The sequence below is a fragment of the Akebia trifoliata genome, chromosome 4, assembly GCF_017979445.1.
Source record: "Akebia trifoliata isolate Shusen 1 chromosome 4, ASM1797944v1, whole genome shotgun sequence".
Classification (NCBI taxonomy): domain Eukaryota; kingdom Viridiplantae; phylum Streptophyta; class Magnoliopsida; order Ranunculales; family Lardizabalaceae; genus Akebia; species Akebia trifoliata.
Genome location: NC_141378.1, coordinates 31,611,279 through 31,626,360, shown reverse-complemented (window position 1 = coordinate 31,626,360; position 15,082 = coordinate 31,611,279). Strand labels below are relative to the sequence as shown.

The window sequence follows — 15,082 nt, the reverse complement described above, 5'->3', positions numbered from 1 at the left end:
TTGAAACGACGGTTATACGATAGCTAAAAACTGTTGCAATTAACGACAGCGTGTAGCAGTCGTTTTTAGCGCAATTTGGCGTCGTCGAAAACGCAATATGACGTAGTGGTAGAGTCTCAAAACAAGCTGCTTAGGGCTTTTGTTAAGCGGACTATTGACAGATATCAGAAATTTGAGGAAACGGGTAGAAGTTGCTTTACTGAGCTTGCACTGCGGGATGTCATTTTCTCTACACATCCATACCTCAACGATCCAAAATTTGTGGATAATGTTGGCTCTAGGGCTGCTCCAAACACAGGTGTTGAAGCTGATAATATTCAACTGCAATCAAGGGCATCAGGTACATTAATTTGACTGCTCTCTCGCATTTGATGCCAATAAAGACTTCATTCCATTTTATTCCCTTTATAAATATGTTTCCTGAAGGACATTTAAGTTATCGACATATTTAAATCTTTTCACTTCTCTGAAGGCATCCTCATTAACTTAATTATTCTGCTAAAACTTTCTCAATTGGTTGCAACAATATTTTCACCCTTTCCCAAACAAATCTAGGACACCGCTGATGGCTGCTATGCATGAAGATGATTCTCCCGACTTGAGAGAAGTAGGCAGAATCTTGGAAGACATGCTTCAGGTATACAAGTTGCACTATGATCAATCTATTTGTTTGTTAAGGGGACTACTCTAATCATTGTTCTTCTATGGGATTTGGGTTTTTAGATCTCAAACACTCCTTTGAAGGTGCAATGTGGTGACACGAAGGGTTGCTCGATTGGCAACTGTGGGCATTGTGGGGATCTTAAAGAAGCTAGGGAGAGATGAGAGTGATGTCATTGTTTCCTTGTAGGTACCTGTGCTTGTGTAACAATTGTGAAAGGGTTTATCGATACATTGTAATTTTGGATTTGTAAATTATGACTCATTGTAATTCTTTTTGTGTATAAATTAATGTGATAGAGAACCTCGATGTTTTCTATTTGGGTCTATTTTGACCGCGGGCAATAGGTGCGTAAAAAAAAAATCAAATTTTATTTTAAGTTTAGATATCAGTTTATGATCATTTTAGACATCGGTTTTGTAACCGATGTCTACAGTCTCAGATTTAGGACATCAGTCTTATAGATATCAGATTTTAAAAGCGATGTCTAAGATAGTTTGTGCGGTTGTACGTGTTGTAATATAAACGCAGATTTGGAACGGTTCTTAGCCGTTCCAAATTCGGAGTTAGGAACGGTTTGTAACCGTTCCAAATCTTGTGATCTAAAACGACTTCCAGCTGTTTAAATTCATTAACGACGCCTCGATTAGAGACGGTCAGTCAACCGTTTCATAGTGTATTAGGAACGGTCATAAACCGTTTCATAATGCATTAGGAACGGTAGTGTAAACAATTTTTTTTCCAATACTTTGTGAAAATAATATTTAAAAAAAAAAATTTGAACTTGACACATTTGAACTAAAGTCACACGTTTAGGGTGTGACACAATGGTATCAGAGCTGACCATGTTTAAGATTCCCTTGACTACGTACATGTTTGTATCTCGTATTTCTTTTTAATGTTATAATTGTAGTATAATATTTTGTGATCTTTTGTAGGAACAAATTGGTAGGGAAATTAATTACTACGTACAAAAAATTGGACCACACTGAACCAAGAATCCCAGTCAAAGAGGAAGAAGAAGAACCAAAGCCCTAAACCAATCCTAGGAAAAGATCTACAGATCCAGAGTATCATCATTGGGTAGACAAAAAGTATAAGCAATCTCGAAGAACCGATGAAGATAATTCAAAAGAAGAAAACATGGAACAGGATGCCGCAAATGACCCCAAAACTAGAAAGAATCATGAAGAAGAGATAAAAATAGTAGATAAACATGTTATTTTGATAGAATGGTTACGTTAGGCAGTAGGAATTTTGAGGTTTATTATCATTAATCTTAATTATTTTCAACCTTGATATTTAATTTTATTTTTAAGAGTATGGTTAATAAAGAAAGTATTGGCTTAAATCATTATGTGCGGATTGAGTTAAAAAGCTAGAAAAAAAAAGTTCTTCCTTGTGTATTTGGGTAATGGATGCTTGGCACATCAAGTTGATTATATTTTTATAACATATTTATTATTATATGTGATGATGTAGGAAAAGATAATGTTAGAGTTGACATCAACTAATGAGAATGTTAACATAGCTGAAAGGTGCCACCAAGCCCACCGGAAAAAATCCCTATAGATCGACATACACTTAGGATAAAGATGACGACTCTTATAAGCTAGAGAACACCTTGAAATTTACACCTAGCTAATAAGAATGATGGAATCAGTAAGGTACAGATTAATATTAAAGGAAAGATTACTGAAGATGAGATCACCAATATTAAGGATGAACCAGTTGAGGTTCGGTCTACTCATAAGATGAGACTCACTAGTCCAAAGAATATTTCTAGTTTGATGAGAAGCCAAAGGAAGCCAAGGAAAATAAATTTGAAGAAATCTTGTGGAGTGAAGAGTAAAGGAATGGAAATTATTGGGGATAATTTTGACTTGTTTGATTAATTAACTTTCTAGTGTTTATTTTTAGTTTAGTTGAGGTAATTAAATAAATAAGTAGCCTATAATGGGACTAAGGTTTATTTTTGAGGAATAATATTTGGAACTTTTATTTTGGATGATATTCACAAAAAGGATTTTGTCACTGTTTAAATAAAGATTGGTTATTGATGTATAAGTAACAATTTAGAACTTTTTTATTTTTGTACTTTGAAGAAATGAGGTGATAAGATTGATTGTAAATATAAATATATATACATATATATTGAACTTCTATTAATTCAATGAATCATGTGTTAATCAATGCCACCTAGGTTCAGAGGAGGTGCCCCAAGAACCACAGCTAGTAGGTGACAAGAGGAATCAATAGATACTATGGAAACCTTGCGGGAAGTCACTGAACCCATGTTGGAAAAACAAGAATTGTTGCGTCAACAAAGGGAGGCATTGCAACCACAAGTTAAGAGTTAGGAGGGGGATTTGTTTGAAAAGTTAGAAGAAAATCTTCGGTTGATTAATTCTCTTCCAATAGTAAGTTGCACATAGGTCATTACTTTGACCAAATCAAATAGAAAAATTAATAGTTCTAAAATATCTTAAATTCTAATTTAATCTTCTCCATTAATTATTAAAAAGTTAATTTAAAATTAATGACTAGGATAACTAAAATAAATAGAAGGATAGAATTTTTGGTTTCAAGTTAAAACTATGTGACACATTCACTGAGTCAAAATTTAGTAGTAACCACCCTAATGCCATTGAGCAAAAGTCGGGAGTTTCAAATTTTGAAACTTAAAGAAAAAAATCTATAAGTTAGGGGGATTGTATAGATTCTCACTATTGTTGGAAATTATAGCATCTCCTTAAATCGTTCCCTTCCGCAAGATATTATTAATCAACTGTGGAAATTTTGTGAGCCCAAAACATAGCCAAAGCTTCGTCGATTTAATCCGGTCTAGAAGAAAGAAACTCTCTTATCATCATGAAATTCAACATATTTAAATCTCATAAATTTTTAGTAGGTTCACTTTCTTTACGAATTCCATGTGATGATGCATGTTATGATATTTTGTGGTTAAATTTTGTTATGATACTATGTTCTTAAATTGATATTATGTTATGATCATATTCATTGATTCACATGATGATGCTATGAAAAAGTTATTACTTAAAAATATAATCTTTTCATATTGTTAAAGTTTTTGTTGTTGTTTTTCTTAATTGAAAGCTTTTTCCACTGTTTGAAGTATTTCTTAATTTCAGTACTACCAATGAATCTTGAACCTGATTAAGCCTATCAAGTAGAACTTTGATCGTCAATATATAATTTAACTAACGATTTGGTTTTTTAATAATTTTTCTGTTAGTTCCATTTTCATTTTTTCGAAAAGAAAAAAATTAGGGTAAATTACCATCATGATCATTTTAATATGACAAAATTCCGATTCCGTCTCATATAGCTGCGAACCAGCGGGATCGTCACTTTTATAATTAGTGAGATTGTCACTTTAAAAAACCTGCAATCTTGCTCTTCATGTTTTGGGAATTAAAATCAGCAGTTAGCAAGAATGGGACTTTCATCGAAAGTTGATCATGTTTTGGAAATTTCTCAAAAATTATATATGGAGTAAAAAGTTTCGCTTCATGTTTCAATAGCTTCTTTCACTATTTTCAGTCTAGATGTGTGTTATTAATTGAACTATTTCTTAATTATTGTACTACCAATAAATCTTGAACCTGATTTAGAAGATTCAAGTGTTCAAATTAGGTTGAAAAAGTAGAACTTTGATTTTTAAGATATAATTTTACTCTCGATTTTGTTTTTAATAAAATGTCTTTATACATGGAGATATCTCGTAAAGATGCCTTTTAATAATGCTTAGGCTCTCTAGTTTTTTGGATCATGACCTTAGACACCAGTTTTAAATTTATTTACTTTTTCACTGTTGAAAAGTGTTATCTTTATTAAATTTTGTGTTTGTAGGTTAATTGAAGGAAATCTTCATAAAATCCTTCAAGATGATAGAGCTAAATTGAATGATCTACACAGCAATCAAGAGGTCATTGGTCCGATCCCAGTTTATTAGCAAACGGAAGGTCAACAAGTACTATTCCTTTCATTCAAATCAAGCTGTTTGTATGGTTTTCTTGGTATGGTGGATGTTTTCTGAAACATTGTTTTAATTCTTGTTTTCTTGTTATTTTATTTCATTATTCTGTAATTGTATTTTAAAGCTGTTTTTTTTTTTAAACTAATTTTTAACGTATAAGTTTATTATATTTCATTTAAAACTTCTTTTTATTAGGTTTGGTTCAAATTTTTGCAAAACTTGACATATATAAATATCCCACAACTGTTTTATAATTGATGACTTACCTTATGACACATATTTTTGTTGGATGATTAAAACAATGACTGATGGGCCCTCATTTTCAACCACAAGCCAAAAACTTTTGATTTTTCTTCGAAAACTTGAGGATAATTTTTTCTTAATTCATTCAATACATCATCTTTGACTATTTAGGGAAGCCCGTTTGCAAACACAGGGTTATCTCAAGAATTCACCAAAATGTATAAATCACCATCTTTTCCTTACATATCAAACTTGAAAACATAGAAATGAAATTTTGAAAATCTACAAATTATGCAAAAAATATATTATTCTTATTAATTATTTTTTTTTTCAAATGTAATTACTTCGATGTAGATCCTTTGGTATCCTTTATATTTTGATTGTCGAAGCTTTCTTGGACTCATAATAGGCTCTATCCATTCTCAAATGATTTGTAAATTAGGAACTTATAATATGCTTATTTCAACATCAATCTTCCTCTTTATCCTTTCTCCTAAACCATCTCCAAATCAAATCTTCCTACACCACTGTCACTGACAACCCAACTCCATCATCGTTTTAGTGAAATCATTGCAACTATCACTACCATCATTATATTTTTCTTTGATCTTGTGGTCATTGAATTAACATACATTATTCCTATGTAATCATTTCTAAACAATCCAAATGAGAGTATTTATTTAAGTTTCTAAACTCTTTCTAGGTTTTTTCTTTCTTCTTCTATAGGATCGACAGTATCTTAATCATTACTTCTCGTTATTGATCTTTTTATTGTGTACACAGATTGCAGGGATTTTGTTTTCAAGATATTATAAATTCCTAATCAGATCAAAACATGGAACTGTTACAAAAAATGTTAATTGTTAAAAAATAAAAGTCAATTCATTTGGTTTTAGATTTTGCAAAACTTGACATATATAAATATTTCACCATTGTTTAATAATTGATGACTTACCCTATGACTCTTATCTTTGTTCGAAGATTAAAAAAATGACCTATGAGCCCTCATTTTCATCCTCAAGCCAAAAGCTAGGTTTGCCTCAGTTATTTTGTGCTCATTGGTTAATAAGAAGAGAGGCAATTGAAAATAGAAAATTTGAGTCATTTGATGAAGAGAGCTTCTATTGCCACGCCAACATTTGCTAATGCCATCTCAAGTGTGCTAATTCTTTGGTGACCTATCAAACTTAACAAGAGGGGAAAAAAATTTAGTAGCTATTTTTCTTTATTTTTATTTTCCTTTCTTATTCTTTTTACTTCTATTTCTTCTTTGACAATTTTAATTGAGATGTCCCAAAATGGACGATTCACTTCTTTTTTTTTTTTTTGCCCTTTTCTTCTCTTCTCTCACGTTTCTTTTAGAAGAATGAGATGGATGATCCCACGTTACTCGCACCTTGATAGTCCTCCACTGATTAAAACTTGATTGGTTGTTTTTAATTTTAATTTTTGATTTTGAATGGTTCTTTTGAATTTTAATGGTCAATTGATTTTTAATTTGAGTTTGAAATAGATTTTGATTAAATTTTATTTCGACTTTTATTGATCAATTGAATTTTACTTCGAATTTGATTAAATTTTGATTTCAATTTGGTTAAATTTTGATTTAAATTTTAATTGGTTGATTAAATTTGAATTTGAATTTGATTAAATTTTGATTTTAATTTTAATTAGTTGATTAATTTCTACCTTGAATTTTTACTTAGGTGTTGATGAAATCTTAATTTGAATTGGTCGATTAATTTTTAATTTGAATTTAAATTTGATTTTGATTTCAAATTTTTATTGGTTGATTAAATTTTAATTTTCAGTTGATTGCGATTAGTTAAGAATTTTACAATTTAAAAGTTTTTTTTATAATATTTTACTAAGAATCAAGGTTTCTGGGTAAAAGTCAGACACTTAAGGGCATTTCAATAATTTTTGTGATTTGTCGTAAATTTCTCTGTTTTCATGGATTTGGATTCCGTTAGACTCAAAATAATATTTTGAATGCAATGACGGTATTTTTAAGATATTTCGGAGGTTCAAGATTTTGTTATTTTTTTGTCATTTTGTTATTTTTTGCAAATTTTATGAATTTTGGCGTAAGGATTCTTTCATACCTAACATGATTATTCTAAGTCTTGAAGTCACATTTTCCTAGCATCATGCTATCTCTAGGTTATCAAAATGTGTAGCAATCCTAAGCCTATATACTTACTAAATCGGGTGTAAGGTATAACGATCTTAAACGTGTATAATGTTCTATGTCAATTCGTAACGAGTAAGGGAGATGAAAGGGCTGAAAATGGAAAATTCAGTTGTAGTACTCTCAAGCCTTCGAGTTCTTTGTGCTCATCATTAAAAATCTACCGCAATCGGGAGACGAATTGTCAAATTACGCAGATGCAAAAATGGGGTGTCTATAGATGCCCTACTTTGACAGAGGGTGGTAGCAAACTAGATGATCAATATACTTTGGTTGATAGTGCGACATTCGAATGCCAAAGCCAATGACAACCCATTTTTTAACTTGATTCAACAATTTGTTGAGACATCTAGATCCTTGAGGGTAAGTTCTCCCTAAACTAAAAATGTCAAATCCTTGAATTTTAAAGAATTCTCCTTAATTAATGCAAATGCAATGAGAGTGCACGTATGTGCAATAGTGTAATGATGATTTTGAAAAGTCATGCCTCCAGTCTACGCATTTATTATGGGAGGATAAGAAACTTAACAATGAAAAGAAATCTAAGTAAGGTAACTGAGCAAACAACCTGAGAAAGATTAAAACTAAACTGAGGAAATTTTAGAAAAATCTAGGTAAAGTCTTAGTAAGGTTAGAGTAAAAATCTGAGCAGAATCTAAGAATAAATTAAATGTCCTACTCTACCTACTCTGGTTGAAAGAGTAATAGATTAGATTCTAAGAGTCGTACTTTACCTACTCTGGGTGAAAGAGTAATGAACTATTTTTTTGAGAGTTCTACTTTAGTTATTCTAGGTGAAAGAGTAATGAATTATTTTGTATTAAATTCTACTCTACCGACACTAGGTAAAAGATTAATAAAATTATTTTCTACGAGTCTTACTCTACCTACACTGGGTAAAAAAGTAATGAACTTATTTTCTAGGGGGTCTACTTTTCTTTCTCTAGGTGATAGAGTAATAAACTTATTTTCTAAGAGTCCTACTTTGGGTGAAATAGTAATAAACTATTTTCTAGGACTCCAACTCTACCTGCTCTGGGTGAAAGAGTAATGAACTTATTTTCTGAGAGTTCTACTCTACCTACTCTGGGTAAAAAAGTAATGAACTATTCTAGGAGTTCTACTCTACCTACTCTAGATAAAAGAGTAATGAACTATTTTTTGAGAAAAACAAATGTGAGATTAAGATCGTTTCCAGATTTTTTTTTTAAATTGAGTCTTACGGATTTCAGGCCAACCCTTTGACTTTCTTTGAACATCAAGGATTTTTAAAAGTTGTTATCAAGAGGGTAAGTATTAATTCAAGATTAACCTTGTCTTTGTAAATTAAAATTGATCAAGCCTTTGAGGACAAAATGCCCCTAATCTGACAGGGAGCGTTGCACTGGATAATTGAAAACATATTGAAAAAGAATGTCCCTAGTATAAGGGGGAAAACTACACACTTCAAAAAAGGGAAGTGCCCTATGTTATGAAAGTTTAAAATCTTTGATTATCGTAAGCATAGTAAAGATATAACTTTTTATTGTGGCTTTTTTATATTGAAGATTTTGTGTAGCAAAATGGCCTTATTTGGACAAGGAACATTGTAGTTATTTTCATGTAATAGGAAGAATTCACAAATTTTGGCTTCATTGGGTTGAAGACAATTGCTCGATTTTCATTAATGGTTGTATCCTCAACTTATATGTCACGTACTTTCACTTTCTTATCAAAAACACAAGTGACTCAACTTGTAATGGTGATAAATCAAATTCGCTTCTATCGATTGGGTTTCCATTAATATTTTAAGAAACGAAACTTCCATTTCAAAACTTCCTTTCATACCACATAATAAAAAGTACTAAGTAACTACCATAGAGGATTAAGTCGAAATTTGACATGTTGAGGGTGCAAATGACAATTTCTCATACCAATATTGATGTGTCTCGTACATTTTCATGATGATGGTTTCAAAATTCTTGTTAGTTGCCTCAACAGTAATCCACTATGGGTGCTTTGCTATTTTGAGAAATCCAGTGTTGTTATATTTCGTAACCTCTCCTTTGATTATGTGAGTTCATTCGAGCTTTAAATGTGATGTTTTCATTTCATAGGGTAAGTATCTATTTCGTATTGGACAACACCCAACATATCCTCAAAGGACCACGCGAACAAGTCTTTTAAATTTTCTGAGTAAATTCATCATCTCCTCATGTTCTATTGGGGATAAGTTGGATCCAATCTGAATTTCTTAGACATTATTTTTTATTTCGTGGTCAGTGACATTTACTTTCTCTATTAGAGATTAAGCCTGACCTTTATCTTCTTGTTCAAGTAAATCGATTAATTCGGAAGGGGGTTCCTCATTAAAGGATCCTCTACTAAAGTAAGATTATCAGTTAATTCGTTGATGCACTTGAGGTATTCAAAAATTTTAATTTTCAATTAAATTCAGATGAGGCAATAGACTCCATTGTAGACTCGACTCAACAGAAGTAAAAGATCTAGACTTGATCTAAAGAAAACATGACATTATTGAATTGATAAAAATCTAGACTCAAACCATCTCACATGATTCATGAAATATTAAAGACAAGTACGCACAACAGGCTTGATTATAGACTGAAGATTCGGGACATTGTTCCAATCAGTAGAACTGAGGCATTATGATCTTCAAAGAATATCTGGGCAATGTTGAGAGATTTTGGGATGACTTGCTAGTCTTGAATTTCCTCTTTAGATTATTTGCCTTATTTCATGATTTTCTTATTCAGACTTACTTATTTTCCTTTGGCCAAGGCATCGTAATTGTTAGCATTGAGTTTAGGTATTTTGAAGATTCTTTCTTCCCAAGTCACATGTTCAAATTTGTTGTAAGAGAGGGAGAAAAATTCATGTTTTTGAGCCAATAGATAAGGATTTTCATCTTTTAAGGAGAAAGATTCTTCCAAGTCCATCTGAGATGAAACATAATTGACGAAAGCACAATTATCAAAATAAGATAGGAATAAATAGTAGATTTCATCTGAAGTTAGGTTGAATGGTGTACAGTCAGTGGTGAGACCTGCATTAGGGAGTGTCATTCCAATAAGAAGGGGACTAGGTGGTTTAGGATTGACAGGCTGATAAAGAGGACTAGTCAAATGGAAATTGGGCGTTCAATACTATATTTAAACCTTGAAGAGGTTGGTAAGTGGGGATTGGTGGTAACATTTGGCTATAAAGGGGCAGAGATAATAACTCTTTTGGTGTCGATGAGGTCTTGAATATGTGACGAAGAGCGACACAACGATCAATAAGGTGACCGTGGTTCTAGTGAAACTCATAAAATAAATTTGGATTGTGAGAAGTAGGAAGTGGATTTGGTAAAAGTCGAGGTTAGAGAGGTGTAATGAGCCTTTTTTTTAATAGTTTATGCAAAACAATGCTCAAAGGCATCCAAAGGTTAGTGAATTGTCAACGTGGTCAAGACTGATTGGGACTAGCTTTGCTAGTAGGTTGTGTAGCAGATGTATTGGCTACATAGATGTAATTGGTGCTAGATTTAGTATTGGTAAATGAATTTTTGAGCTGATTGTCAGAAGTATTGGGAAGGACCCCGGAAGTGAAGGTATCTTCCAGTTGGATACCAGCTTGTAATAAAGACTCGAACGTGGGAAGGTATTGGGCGACTAGATGTTGGGCATACCCCTGAGTTAGATTATTTAAGATAATGGCTACTTGTATATTTTCTGAAGGTTTACCACACATTTGTGCAACCTTAGCCCTCCAACGACTGACGAAATCAAAGAAAGTTCACCCATTCTACTGTGTGGTTGATTCTTAGTCCTTTCAAGAGGTTTCAATTTCGGTACTGTACTTATACAAGTGCCAAAATAATGTTGACATATTCTTCTATGTTCCAATTGTAGATGGGTCTTGAGACATCAACCATCGTAGTGCTAATCTTGATAAATTACGTTGAAAAAGCAATGTCATCTGTTCATCATTGAGGCCCAAAGTGCGAATGTTAGTAACGTATACCTTGAGATGTGTTCTTGCGTAACCTACCTCTCTGAATATTTCCATCTCTAGCATTACAAACTTCTTAGGTAGACGGATCTTAGGGATTTGATTCAAAGGCTTGATGCCTACTACGATTTTCATTAATACCATTTATAATCTTCAGGATTGTTTCCAACTGAGTCATTCGGTTGGTTAGTATTAGATTTTTACTTCATTTACATCTTGCTCATAAACCTCTAGTGGATTCCTGGCCATGTTACCTTATAGTTCCTTGCCCCTTTGATTGTCAAGAGGATTTCTTGTTGATTTAGAGATCTGTTCCAACATTTCTACCTTGCTCTTTATGCTATTTATGTCCATTGCAAAGATCACCAAGATCTTACAAATCTTTACGAGTTCAGATTCAGAGATCATTTTTGACGATTCACTTGGTGTTGATGTCTACCTTAACTAACTTGACTCTTAACTCCAATTAAGTGGTAGACGCTTCAGTTTGGATGCAATGGTATCCTGAAACCCCATCAAAGGTAAATTAAGGATTGGTGATGGATTAATGACCCCTATTAATAGCATTTCATTTTACCCTTCCAATTTAAATTTTATAATTGATGAGATGTACTGCTCAAGACTATGTCTGACTAGGTGATTTATTATTAGTTAGGGATTTATTTAAAAAGACTTTGAACCATGATTAAAGTTTGTATTGATTTATGAATGTTTTATGTAAAACTTGGCATTGAACAAATTGAAAGTGTGCAACTAACTTGAACATAAGAGAAATGAGGAGACTCTCCTCTTATTATGAAGCAAAAGTGACTCAATCTAGGACCTTATTAGTTTTTTTGACATGTTTTGGTACTCCCTTCTTCTGTTTCTTGAATATTGGCTTATCCTCTAATTCTGTAAACATCTGATGATCCCAAGTTTTAGCTATGTGTTCCACCAGGTGCATAGTTAGTCCCTTTATAGGGTGTCGATTCCTCGAGTGCACTGGGATCCACGAAGGGAGTCCTGTCTGTCTTGGTACCATCCTTGGATAATAAAAAGACGTCTTCAGTAGTCCGGTGAGCATTACATGATCATATCCCTTTGAAACATGCATGGTACTGTAGACACCCCATTTTTGCATTCACCTGACTAATCAACTCGTCAACCCGGTTGCAACGGTTCCCAATGATGGATGTTTATTCCAATGCTTTATTTTATTACCAGATATGTTTCAGAAATTCGGATGAGGTATTTCGAACTAACAAAACCTTAGAAATCACACTACGCTAGAAAATATAACTCAAAAAATATAGAAATCATCATCTTGTAGACAAAAAAAAGCTTTACGATAAAAATCATTAAAAAACTAACCAAATTACCAAAATACCCCTAACATCAAAACATCCGTAGAGCTTACATTAAGCTTAGGAAAACCCTTTCAAACACATAAAATAATAAATCGAAACCAAATAAATTATTTCGCCAATTTTCACAAAATTTGACAAAATTACGAAAATGCCCCTCATAAAGTTCATGACCATTTCGCACAAAAAATTTCATAAATGACACAAACCAATATTCTCATTGAATTTCTTACGAAAAATCAATTCTAAAACATCCTGGAACATCGAAAACCGACTTGAAACGCAAAAGTTCTCTTCAGGGGCAAAACGGTAATTTTTCAATTAAAAAAAATTTTAATTCCGAAATTAATAAATAAAATATTAAATAATGTAAAGTGAAACATTAATAAAATTAATTTATAAATTTAAATAAAAAAATCGATCAATCAGGCTCTTGGGCAAAATTATTGATGGTTGCCTAGATATTTATTACTCCATCTGGGGGCCCAAAGAATTAAAGATATAATAAAGGGGGGTTCTCCAAAATCTTAAAATCAATCAAGTAAGACTAAAATCAATCAAGTAAGACTAAAGTCAATCTTAAAGTCAATCAAGTAAGGCTAAAGTCAAGATCTTAAAGTCAGTCAAGTAAGACTCAAGTCAAAAAATTAAAGTCAATCAAGTAAGACTAAAGTCAAAATCTTAAAGTCAGTCAAGTGAGACTAAAAGTCAAAACCATAATAGAATTCTAATTAAACAATAATTCTATTTAAAACAATTATAATTAAATAATAACTTTATTTAAAATAATTCTAATTAAATAATAACTCTACCTAAAACAATTCTAATTAAATTATAACTTTATTAAAAACAATTCTAATTAAATACTAACTCTATCAAAATAAGCACTCAAAAAAATCTATAAGTAGGGGTCCCTACAACCTATTTTCGTATGAAAAAATTAATCCTAAAAAAGTAGGTCAAAAAGCTTGCCTAGCCTCCCATAAACCCTAATTTTGAAGCTTTAACTCCTTACCTAATACCCATACATCAACTTTAGCTCGAAAAATACCTAGAAGTCCTTAAAAAATATCCAGAAATCCATAAAATTTTTTGAAAAATTCAAATCTAAGGAGGTACCTTGCCTTGGAGATCTGAAGCGAATCTGGTGATAGAACGAAGTGAGGAGTGCTGTACAAGGGGCTGTTCTATCAGATCTGAGGGAACAAAACCGTTGCATTAGTAAAGGTAAATATTTATATATTTTTTTTATTTTTTAGGTCTTTTTAGCAATGTAGTTTTATTTAGGAATTAGTAGAGACCGGCGTTTGACGGGCGGGGTTGGTGCCTAACACCTTCCAACCCCGTAACGTGATCCCCGGACCCGTATTTTTCTTTCGTAAATTAGTTGTATTTGCCTTTTTAGAGTCAGTATTCGGTTCCTAGACTGTAATAACTAGGTGTTGACTCCCAAACCTTAAAGGTCAAAAGTGGATCCGTGCACCTCGCGGATCAAGGGCGCTTTCAGGTACCTTTGCCTACCCTTGATTCCAATTTTTCCCAACTAACGTCCCATGTAGTCAAATTTGAGAGCCAGTATTTCCAATCTTTCACAGATGCAATATCCACCAATGCTTAATTTTACGTGAATTTGTCCCATTTACTTTCCTTAATTTGTGAGAATTCTACAATGCAGAGTCGAATGCATAACTATACATAAAACAATATATGGTCTTCCTCAAAATCTTGCCCCTTCTTATGCATTCACATTAGTTAATCTTTCAAAAGTCTCGACGAGTATTCTGGGAATTGGGTTATCTTTATTTTTGAGTTGTCCTACAATGTATACAAAGAAGCTTGACAACTGATAACCCATTTTGAAGTAAATCATAAAATACGTTGATAGTACCCCCAAACACAGGGTAAAGTTTCTAGATATCCTGTGAGGTTCTGGAGCAAAGTTTCCTAGATTTTCACATTTGAGAGTTCGGTGTACTTGTAAAAATCTTCGCATGTTTAGTAAGCCGTGATGAATCTTTTTTGCTTTTTAGGCTTAACTCCTAATCCTCTTGAGATTTCTTATGTCCATTGAGGTTGCAATGAAAAGCAGAACATTGGACCTAATGTGCATATCCCCATAATGTTGCAAAGGTCCTTATGAGTTGGGCGAAGCATGAGTGAACCAAAATGGAATACATGTTAGTTAAGGTCCCAAAAGTGGACGCAACATGTAAAAGATTCCATTCGATATTCTTTGTACTTTTTCACAGTGGTGAATGCTTCTAAGGCTTGATCCATCAATTGTTGTACATCATTGTGAGCCATCTAACCAAAGAACTACCTTCCATTATTTACACATAAAAAAACAAGCTAAGTTTTTCTTTTTTATATTTTAATTTAATACGCTCTTTAAAGTGGTTCAACAATTCTGGTTTAAAGAAATGTCTAATCTATTGAATAGAATTGGTCAGAGAAATTTGGTTACCATATTTGGACCGGTTCTACCCAATGGATTTGAAAATGATTGGTCGGTGGGTTTTGTTAATTACATCTATTGGGTTGGGCTAGTATTGTGGGTTTAATTTGGGCGATGTGGACTGGTCCAAGCTCATACCTTTTGCTTAAATTAAATAAAGCAACCTGGGAGCACTCATGGTTGATTCAAGTCG

At 32.6% G+C, this 15,082-nt stretch overlaps 1 long non-coding RNA gene across 1 annotated transcript; it reads left to right on the top strand.

The window, feature by feature from the left end:
• The first annotated feature begins 114 nt into the window (after positions 1 to 114).
• LOC147404723 (uncharacterized) lies at positions 115 to 952 on the top strand. The gene is made up of 3 exons (XR_015177248.1): positions 115 to 340; positions 556 to 637; positions 724 to 952. It is a non-coding gene; the product is annotated as an uncharacterized LOC147404723 (long non-coding RNA).
• Positions 953 to 15,082: the final 14,130 nt, after the last annotated feature.